Below are 12,061 nucleotides of genomic sequence, written 5' to 3'. Positions count from 1 at the left end.
TCTTCATTTGTATGAGGACAATGCTCCTCCAATGACGACTGACGTTCCTCATTTGAATGACACTCAGTTGTATCAATTCTGGATGACAGCAGTGGAGATAGGAGATAGAATTTACTGGAATACTAGTATGTTTCCTGTCTCCTTTCTCCCTCTTTCCTTTTCTGTTTCAGGCAGACTATACCATGAGTCAAGGTGGGTGTTAGAAGCCCCATTTTGTAGATGGAGAAATTGATACTAGAAGAATTTATATTTTCTAAAGTCAACCTACTAATGAATGTCTTATTGTCAATTTGAACTCAGGTTCAAATTCTTTCTACTATGCCATAATGTCTGCTGATGTAAAGAGTATCTTAGTTATGCCTTGATACAGGTTCTCTCCTGTGTCAGTGCTAGATCTTCATAGCATTATTGTTGTGCAGAAAAGCCTTTGCTAAGTTTATTCAATGCTATTAATAAAAACGATATATAAAATAACCACCTACTTTCCATCACTGTTGATGGGAGTGTATATTAGTATACTTTTGGAAAATAGTGTGATGGTATTAATCAGTCTTAAATCCACATAATTAAAGTCAGTATATTTTAAAAATTTTATCACGGCACTCATGTACAGAACTTAAGCTTTAAGTAGTTCTAAAAAGTTTATAATGAAAAACAGTAGTAAGGCTGCTCTCTCTCTTCTTCCAGAGTTGCTCTTGAGAGCCAACAACTTCAAATTTTTTAGCTATTTCTTTTACATTTATGACACATGTCTAAATAAATTCTAGTGCTACTATTTCTTGGTTTCCCAACTTTAGATAATATCAGTTAACATTACCAGCCTGCCAATCTCCTGTGCTGGGTCCACACTTATAGGATATCAGGCTTCCTCTCATTTTGCTAAGGAACATCTTCAAAGAACTTCTCGATATAACTTTACAACAGGTTAATAATGTTTAGTCCATGTATGTATAAAACATCTTCATTTTATCCTTATACTTTATTTGTAGTTTGACAGGGTAGTGAATTCAAGGTTAAAAACCAGTTTCCTTCTGGATTTGGAAGGCATCTCTCCCTTGCCTTCTCACATTTAGTTTTGAGACACCATGTGACCTTCAGACAGTAGCTCCTTTTCTTTCCTTTTGGAACATTTTTGGGCCTCCTTTTATATCTGGGTAATTCTGAGATTTCTTGATGTGTTCCCTGGCATGAGTATTTTTAAACATATTATGGGACCTTTTAAACCCAGAGACTGTGCTTTTCAGTTATAGGATATTTTTCTTGTTATTTCTTTGATAATTTCCTCCACACTATTTTCTTGGACTCTCATTTTAGAGATCCTAACCATTAGATTCTGTGAATTGATCCTGTAAGTCTTTTTATTCCTCTTCTATTTTTCAGCTATTTTATTCTACTTTCTGGAATACTTTAACTTTGTATTCCAACTCTTCAATTAAATTTTATTTTATATATTACATTTTATTTTATTTTTTTCTTTTAATGTTTATTTATTCTTGAGAGAAAGACAGAGCGTGAGCAGGGGAGGGGCAGAGAGAGTGGGAGACACAGAATCCGAAGCAGGTTCCAGGCTCTGAGCTGTCCTCACAGAGCCCGACACAGGGCTCGAACTCACAGACCGTGAGATCATGACCTGAGCTGAAGTCAGACACTTAACCGACTGAGCCACCCAGGAGCTCCTATATTACATTTTAAATAGCCAAATGTTATATCTTTTTTTCCTGTTTCATTTTCACTATATCTTGCTTTTATTCTATGGGTGCATTATCCTCTACTACCTCTCTAAAGTTATTTAATTTATAAGTTTTCTTCCATTTCCAGCATAATTTCCTTTCTTTCCAAGTACCCCCCTCTACTTTATTTGTTTTCCTATTTACTTCTCCTTCTGTCTTATGTTTGTGACTTTCTTCAAATGTCTGATGATTCTGGTCTCTCCACTAATGTGCAAGTTACTTAAAAGCATTTTTTGGTAGAATTTGCTAACTATGGACTTCATTTTAATATGGTATGGTTGGAAGCTGGCTATTTCTCTGGGGAACCCAAATGTTTTCACCTGCAAAAAATCTTCCTGAGAACAATATTCCTGGAGGGAGACTGGGGTTCTCAGAGTAGATTGGAAAAGGATTTGAGTATCCCATCATTCAGTGAGCAGATATTCACTCAATATTAGTGTTTTTAGCTTCACATTTCACTCTATCCTCCAACCTAAGTTGGAGCCATTCTGATCCAATTTATCCACGTAATAAACTTATAATCTCCTATTAGATGGAAGAGTTACCTTTCTGGATGGAGGAACTGGAGATGAAAGTGCTCCATTTAAAGACTTCCAACTAATCACTTATTTTCAACCCTATGTTGCCTTCTGCTTTCTATGATACCTGGTGTCTCCAAATTCTGAACTTCTCAGGCAGGGGCAAATCAGCTTGGTTCATAAGTTTCTCCTTCTGTACATATGGGTTTGAAATGTGCTTTTGTTGTCCAAGGCAGTTACTACCTCTCCATTGGATCATTTGTGGGTCTACTTCTATGGCCTATTTTTCCTCTTGGCCCCATTTCTTGGTATGTCTGGTACTTTTAAACTGAATGCCAGATATTTAATATGAAAAATTATAGACTCTGAATTATTTTATTTTCTCCAGGAAGGATTTTTTTCTTAGCTTTGGTTAAAATATAGATTAGGAGCAGATCACCTTAAGCCAGTCAGGGGTTGAACAAATTCAAGACTGAGTTTCAGTCTTTATAAGGTAAAACCTATTTTCTTAAATAATTTTTTAATGTTTGTTTATTTATTTTGAGAGACAGAGAGTGTGTGAGCAGGGGAAAGGCAGAAGGAGAGGGAGAGAGAGAAAATCCCAAGCAGGCTCTGTACTGTCAGCACAGAGCCAGATGCAGGGCTCTAACTCAGGAACCATGAGATCATGACCCAAGCCAAAATCAAGAGTCAGACACTTAACCAACTGAGCCACCCAGGCACCCCATAACTTATTTTTAAAATACTATTTATTAGGGTATAACCCTGCATATATGTTATACCAAAATTAATTTTTTTTTTTTTTTACTTCAAAAAGTCTGGTGTATGATTTTAACAAATACATCAGATAATGGGTTTTGTAAACATATGTTTTTTAAACTGCGCATATTTACTTCCCAGGAGTAAGAGTAAATGTATGATATTGTGGGAATATGGTGTTAAGCTAAGGATCAACACACTACTTTATTTTGGGGAACAACTTCTACCCAGATAGGGACAATAAAAATCATTATGTTTTCATTAAAATAAATTTCAGTGTATTAATCACAGAACACAGTATTTATGGGGTGCCTGGGTGGCTCAGTGGTTAAGCATTGACTCTTGATTTCAGCTCAGGTCATGAATTCACAATTTGTGGGTTTGAGGCCTGCATCAGGCTCCATGCTGACAGCACAGAGCCTGCTTGGGATTCTCTCTCTCTCTCTCTCTCTCTCTGCCCCACCATTTTCTCTCTTTCTCTCTCAAAATAAATAAATGTTAAAAAAACGAACACAGTATTTCCATTAATTCTTATGCTAAATCATGAAATAATTTTTCACTTCTGGCAAATTGTTTCAGTCTATGTACCCCAGGAATAATTCCTCTTGAACTTTAAAGGGGAAGTTTGAGAAACACTAATTGCATTTAATTTGCTTCTTCCTCCTTCTGTATTGCTCCAATGGCCAGGAAATTTGGAACACAAGATCACAGGCATTTAATAACAATCAGTCCTACTCATTTGTTTCTCCATTTACTTGAACACTCTTATTCGTAATTTCTGATTTAATTACTCATCTTTTGTATATATTTATTTACTGTTTTTTTAAGTTGAGGGAAATCAACCGAATCTAATATAAGGAGGTTAGATAATCAACATAAGAGACATTAGCATTTCTTAGGCTATTCAAATGGAATTACTATATTGCTGTACTTTAAAATATGTAGGGCACCTTAAAATACAAGGAAAACCATTAGTTGTATACATTTGGTCACAGCAAATTAGAATTTCTTTTAGGTTTCCCTACGAAAATTTTTTTCAGAGGCAAAAACAACCAAACATTTATTATGGATATTTTTAGAAGCATTTATATGTAGCGACTACATGATATCAGGATGATGTAAAAACATTTTTGTGAAGCAAGAATATCCTATCATGTCCCCTGAGTGACATGAAGGAATATGTCACTCAAAGTCATAAAAATATTTTTGCTATCCTGTTACCTCCATACTGAATAACTTATTCAGCTCATTTGACTTTGTGTCCACGGTCACACAGCTAAGAAGGGGCAAATCTGGGATCTAAGACTAGACTGTCTAGTCAGACAGTTGAGAATCTGATCTTAACTACCATGCTGGTACTGAGAAAATCTAATAAGCCATTAGGCCTAGGAATAAACTTGGAAATTTAATTTACTAGCGTTATGTAGAAACATTTCTGTTGACTGTGCCAGATTTCCAAGCCCAAAATGCATTATCATATATTAAGATATTAAGATTCTTCTACTTCTATACAGAACAACCATTCAATTATATCCTTCCATACTGGAATTAAGAAGAAACTATTCAGCCTCTTGTAGAATGTGTGGTGTGCTCAAGTGTGTTAAAAATCTTTCCATCTATACACTAGCATTAAGAATTGACATCAACAGAATTTGAGTGCAATATCCTATAAAACTACCAAACTTCTGTATTAATTTACATTAAAATTATCCAGGGGTGCCTGGGTGGCTCAGTCGGTTAAGCATTGGACTCTTGGTTTCAGCTCAGGTCATGATCTCACGGTTCTTGGGTTCTACACTGTCAGTGCAGAGCCTGCTTGGGACTCTCTCTCTCTCTCTCTCTCTCTCTGCCCTTTTGCCACTTATGCTTTCTCTCTCTCTCAAAAATAAATGATTAAACTTAAAAAAAAATACATACCCATCCCTTTGTGCATTCAATAAACATTTACTGAAGCCTGCTATGTTCCAGGAACCATTTCTAGATATTGAGGATTCAGTCGGGCACAAGATGGATAAGGTCTCAGCTCTCATGAAGCTCACTGGCTAGAAGGGAGAGACAGATCTTAAATAAACAAACACACAAAATGTCATAAGTGTCTTGCAGAGAATTAAAACTAGGGACATAGAAGCAAGATGGTAGGGAGGGGCTCTGTTACTGCTAACAGATCTTTAAGACTTTTCATTTTAGATAATGGTTTTCTTCTCTTGGAGAAAGCAAGCACAAAGTCTTCCTTAAATTTATCACGGTACCTTTAATAATTGGTCCAGTACTCTTTTTGCTATTAATGGGTAGAAAAGTCTGTATCTCCTTAAGGAAATGGTTTGATTGGGATAAATGAGTTTACCATTAGTGATGTCTTTTTTTTAAAAAAAAATTATTTGTTTTATTTTAGTGAGAGGGAGCATGAGTGGAGGAGAGAGGCAGAGGGGGAGAGAGAGAGAGAGAGAGAGAGAGAGAGAGAGAGAGAGAATCTTAAGCAGGCTCCATGCTCAGTGAGAGCTGACATGGGACTCAATCCCATAATCCTGGGATCATGACCTGAGCCAAAATCAAGAGTTGGATGCTCAACTGACTAAGCCACCCAGGTGCCCCTGTAATGTGCTTCTAAGGATTGGATTGAGAACAGTTACTGTGGGAAGCCAGATATTGTAAGAGAACATGGGGATGACTTCCAGCTTTGACTGACCTTGGGCCTGCTCTTCATTTAGGGCTTTAGTGACATCTCCCATAAAGAAGGAAAATATGATCACCAAACTCAAATGTGTATTATTAGAATTCAACACACACATATCCTTAGGATATATTGCTAAATTTCCTGTAACAAAGTACACTAATCTGGATGGCTGAAGCAATGGAAATGCATTTTTTTACAGTTCTGGAGACTAGAAGCTTGGAAATCAAGATGTTGTCAGGATTGGCTCCTTCTAAAGACTGTGAGGGAAGAGTCTGTTCTTGGCCTCTTTCCCTGTGTCTCTTTACATCATCTTCTCTCTATGCATCTCTCCGTGTCCAAATTTCGCCTTTATAAGGACACAGGTCATATTGGATTAAAAGCCCACTCTAAATCAGTATGACCTCATCTTAACTAACTACATATCAACCCTATTTCCATATAAGGTCACATTCTGAGATACTGGGGGTCAGGACTTCAACATATGAATCTGGGGGAGACACAATTCAACCCATAACCCAGCCACATAGAACTTTGTGTTACATATTATAACTGCATAATATTAATATATGTTTCAAAGTATTAATGAAAAATACCCTCTTTCCAATTAAATATTTACTCAAAATATTATGCAGTTTAAATGAATTGACATTTAGGCAGAATATCCAGTCAAGGGAGAATTGAGAGGAAAAAAATGCTCCCTCTAAATTGAAGAGCTAAGAAAATTGAACATGGCAGATGAATTCGACACTGGCACATGGTGAGGTAAGTTTTGTTTCCCCTCTGCAATGTGTCCTTTATACTAACTCTCACAGTCAAGGTGCCCAAACTCTAAAAGCATTTAGTTGTTTTTTTTTCCCCCCTCACTGGGCCCCTGCCTTTAGTAGACTTCCATTAAGCTCACATAAATAGACAAAGATTTCCATGCTAATTAGTTCCCATGAACTAAGTATAAATTTGTGGATATAATAGCTGATTAATTTTTATTTCTTCTTTTTTCCTTTATTGACTTTTTAGATGGCCTTTGAACCCAAAACTATACATATAATCTAGATCTCATATGTAATCATCACAGTATAAGCAATTTTGGCATTATTTTAGGAATAGAGTACTTTCTTTCATGAGAATATTGGAAACAAAGCATGAGCTAAGGACTTTGGCCTTTTCTTATCTGAACTTTACCCTCCAGGATTTTCCTTAATCACTTGCTTGTCCTCTTTTTCCTCCAAAATAGAAATTGATTCATTTTTTTCCTAGTTGCACATATGTAATCGATATTTCTTATTAAAATTTAATAATAGATATAAAGGCCCAATAGCTACCTCTTTAAAATATCTCCTTCCAAATCTTTTCTATACACAAACAAATATGTATAAATTTTACAATATGGTGTCATAAGTGTGCACTGTTTGTGATAATCTCTTTACACAGAAAAATGTGGGTGAATCAATCCTCATATTGTCATTTAATCACTGCATGGTATTCCTTGTGTTGATATGGTATGATGTATTTAATAGATTGACTCTCCAATCTTGATTTGTATAATTTCCAAAAATTTTTCCAGATTTCATACCAATCTTTACCTATTTATCAGAAGCCAGCCTTTTTAGGTTCAAACTCCAAGTTTTAGCAATAAAAATAGAAACCCAGGGCACTGACGCCTGAGACATAACTCCTGTCAGGTCACATCCTGTTCAGAGTGCCACCATTTTTCCACTGTGAAACATTACTTGAACAGATTCTCAAAATAGCACTCCCTCTTTTTAGCATGCCAGTGTCTCACTTGTGTTATCTGGCCCTCCCAAGCGGCCAGCAAGAATTCTCGACTCCTCGGCCTCGGAGTCCCTCTGTCCCTGTGCCAGACCAGACTTAGCAATCAGGACATAACACTGGGGAGCTGCAGGCAGTTGGAACTTTGGGACAGCAAGCGGGAATGTAGACACATGGACCCGGCCAGCTCCCTGTCTCCACTCATGACAAGAGATCCTGGTGTCATGCATGGTAGTGTTCTGAGTTGGGGAGAAAAGGTCAGGGGTATAGGCTCATGGTGTACTCTAAGCCCAACCTGCCAGCTCCCATTTTGTACTTGCTGTTATCTATAAATTACAGAGCAAATTTAGGGAGATTATAGATTTTTCAATTCTCTAATTTTCGTTAGACATAGTATAACTTAGTAAAAGAGCGTGGGCTTCAGAATCAGTCTTAAGTTCAAGACTAGATCTGTCACTTATTGTCCATGAGACCTGACACACGAGGCACTCAGTAAACACTTACAGACTAAATGTGTTGAAGGCACATTTGCCAACTGTATAAAAGCGATGATAATAGTACCACTTCACCATATTGTTGTGAATACAATTTGATGAATGCACAATTGGCCCGGAGAAGGTATTTCATAAATTAGAGCTGCCATTTTATTAGTCTCAGAAGAAAAAATAGAGTTCTTACTAGAATCAGTTTTACAATGCTCTTGCCCAACTTACTTGTTCAAAAATAGTTATTAAGTAGGTTCTGGGAAAAGTACTGGGAAGTACTGGGAAAAGATGTTGAATAAGACACTGTCCAGACCTGCAGTCTAGAAATTTTCATTCATTCATTCATTCATTCATTCACTGAATGCATTCACTTCCTATTAGGTACTGAAAACACAGCATCCAGCTGCAACATACTTCTATCTACTTACTTCTAGCTCCATTGTCATCATCCTGTGGACCACAGTCACAGGTTCTTAACCCTATTACTCCTTGCTTCCATTCTTGACTTTTTGAAACCACTTCATACTCAGAGTGGTCTTTCAACACTGTAAATCAGATCATGCCATTCCTTTGCTAAAGCATAGAATCCCATTTAGAATAAAATGCAAATTTCTTATCTTGGCCCACATAGCTCTGCATGACCTTGCTCCCTCCTGTATCTCCAACCTCAGCTTAGTCTCCCCTTAGCCCCTTATGCTCCACAGATTGCCAATTCCTAGAACCAGCCAAACTCTTTTCTGCCTGAGGCCTTTTCATGTTCTGTTCTCTCTACCTGGAATGCCATCTCCTATGTGGATGACAGTCTTCTTCTTTTCTTTAATGTATCAGCCTGAAAGTCCCCTTCTCAGAGAAGTCATTCCTATGCCTAATGACCAGTATTTATTCCATAGCAAAAGCTTCTTGTTTATTTCCTTCCTACTATTTTTTTATAATCTGCATTTATTGTTTCTATTTATTTGCTTACCTGTTTATTGTCTGTCTTTCTACTACATCAGCCCATGAAGGCAGGAGCCTTGTCTCTTGACTGTTGTTTGCTCTTCATTGCCTAAAACTGTGCCTGTCACATAAAAGGCATTGATAATTTGTTATATGGAAGAATGAATGAATGAATTTTTATTGTTTTGAAAAACTTCAGTAGTAGAAATCCTGAGCTTCAGTTTGGCATATTCTAGGACAGATATATTTTGATGTCAAAAATTATTTTATGTTGGGATACACCTTTTTAAAAATTCCAGTATAAAAAATTTCCACGGGCACCTGGGTGGCTCAGTCAGTTAAGCGTCCGACTTCTGCCCAGGTCATAATCTCACTGTTTGTGAGTTCGAGCCCCTTGTCGTCAGGTTCTGTGCTGACAGCTCGGAGCCTGGAGCCTGCTTCAGATTCTGTGTCTCCCCCTCTCTCTGCTCCTCCCCTGCTCATGCTCTGTCTCTAAATAAATAAATAAGTAAAATAAAAAAGAATTCCAGTATAGTTAACATACAATGTTATATTAGTTTCAGGTGTACAATATGATTCAACAATTCTATATTACTCAGTGTACTCAAGATAAGTGTACTCCATGGGCGCTTGGGTGGCTCAGTTAGTTAAGAATCTGACTTTGGTTCAGGTCATGACCTCGCATTTCGTGAGTTCAAGCCCCACACTGGGCTCTCTGCTGTCAGCTCAAAGCCTACATTGGATCCTCTGTCACCCTCTCTCTCTGCCCCTCTTCCACTCGCTTTCTCTGTCTCTCTCTCTCAAAAATAAATAAAAACATTTTATTTTTTAATTTTTTAAATAAAAACATTTAAAAAATATTTTTAAACAAGGTAAGTGTACTCTTAATTCTCCTTCACCTATTTCACCCATCCCCCCTCCTCTTGGGATACACTTTAAGAAATGGATAGAGTGTGACTTGGGGAGGACATGGGAGAGTCCATCTCCTTCAGGAGATAAGCAATAAGAAGGACATTCCAGCAGCAGAGAATTTGAAAACTCATTTGTATTTAGGGACGTGAGGAGTTGCTTTTTCACCGTCCTCTAAGTAAGAATTAACGGTGAAGAGGATGGGCTTTGGGGCCAGGAGACTGGATTCACATGACTGCCTCACCACGTATTAACTGTGTGACTGTGGACAAGTCAGATGATGGCTCCAGGTCCATTTAAGTGAGAAACGGACCCCTGAGTCTGTTACAGAGTAAGTGCTCAGTACGTGTTAATTATCCTTTTTATCTGATAAAAAGATCTTTTGAGACGTACTACTGTGAATTTAAAATGGACTGGTAGCCAAGGCCCAGCACAGGGCTGGGTAGGTCAGAGATGCTTACAAAGTTGGGGTGCAGCACAGCAGGGCACAGTGGTTCTCAGACTCGAGTGTACACCCAACTTGGCTAGGGGGCTGGTGAAAATGCAGAGGGCTGTGCCCTTCCACCGGTTTCCCGTTTCCGATTCAGGAGGTCTGGTGGGGCCTAAGAATTTGCATTTCTACCACGCCTCCAGGTGATGCTAATGTTGCTGGTCCAGAGACCACACTTTGAGACTGACTGACAGTAGTTAAGGACACCAGCCCCAGTGCCAGACATTCATGTCCCAACTACCCCTTTTCACTAATATATGATCTTGAGTGAGCTGCTTCCTCCCTCTGGCCTCAGTTTCCTTATCGGAAAGTGGAAATAATAATAGAGCCTTCCTCTAGAAGTTATTAGGAGGTTTAAATGAGGCCTCATACAGCACAGTTATTCAATACACATATAATCCATACTTCTTGTATGGATTATTTGATTATTATTTGATTGCTATTTGTTATTTGTTTTTTTAAAAATTTTAAAAATATTTTTATTTATTTTTGAGACAGAGAGAAACAGAGCATGAGCAGGGGAGGGGGCAAAGAGAGAGGGAGACACAGAATCTGAAGCAGGCTCCAGACTCTGAGCTGTCAGCACAGAGCCCGACGCGGGGCTCAAACTCACAGACTGTGAGATCATGACCTGAGCTGAAGTTCAACGCTTAACTGACTGAGCCACCCAGGCTCCCCAGCTGTTTGTTATTTGTTAATAAAAACCAATTACAGTAAAACTTTGATTGCAAGTAACATGTTCTACCAGTGCTCCACGTGATGGGCAAACATTTCTAATAAATTTTAACGTGATAAACGAGTGATGCCATGCAATATGGGTAGCACGGGATGCTAATGTCACATGATCACAACTGAGCCAATGGTGCTTGAAGTTTGCTTTGATATACAAGTGCTTTGGATTACCAGTATGTTTCCAGAACGAATTATGCTTGCAAACCAAAGTTCTGTACAATGAATTTATAACTGTGCTATCCAATAGAACGTTCAGAGATTATGGATATGCCCAATTCCATGCTGTCCAATTCAGTAGCTATTCACTGTGCCTGGTTATTGAGCATTTGAAATGTGGCTAACAGAATTGAAGCGCCGAGTGTTTAATGTTTAATTAATTTTGATTAATTTAAATTTAAATAGACCTGTAGCTAGAAAAACACAAATTTCTACTTAAGAGTTCCTCCCCTGGGTCTGGGCTTGTGGCAGTTCTTTGGAAAGCTGACAAACGCAGGGCAGTGTAAGGACCTGAGTGTGTGTGAATCTACTACTTTCTGACTACTTGACCTTAAGCAAGCAATTCAATTTCTCAACAACACAACCTCATCTGGAACATGGGAATGACACCTGCCCCGATTCCTCAGAACTTCTCGATGTATTCTACTGTGATTATATAAAATCATAAATGTAATACAATTGCAAAGATTTCTTTAAAGCTTCATACCATCGTTTCATATTTTCTTCCCTATGACCTGCTTTAAGGGCAATGGCTCCATCATCTTCAGCCTTTTGTGTCCACAGTGCCCAACACATAGTAGTAGGTCCTGAGTTAGAATGTAGCCTCAATGCCAATGTCTTATAGTTTGGCCTGTATGTATCGGTGCCCCAGGATAAGTAGTAAAAAGGAGGAAATGCCTATATTATTTTAAATGCACTAGTATGCCTTAAAAAGTTATTGTCTAAAAGTCTTTTTAATCTTTATTTTGTCTCAGTTATAAGTATTTCATAATTGTTTAGAATTGGAAAATGTGGGGTGCCTGGGTGCCTCAGTCAGGTAAGCATCCAACTCTTGATTTCAACTC

Source organism: Panthera pardus, unplaced genomic scaffold (assembly GCF_024362965.1).
Source record: "Panthera pardus isolate Hobbes unplaced genomic scaffold, ASM2436296v1 HiC_scaffold_6, whole genome shotgun sequence".
In the NCBI taxonomy this organism is placed as follows: Eukaryota; Metazoa; Chordata; class Mammalia; order Carnivora; family Felidae; genus Panthera; species Panthera pardus.
Note: the sequence above shows the minus strand (reverse complement) of the source record.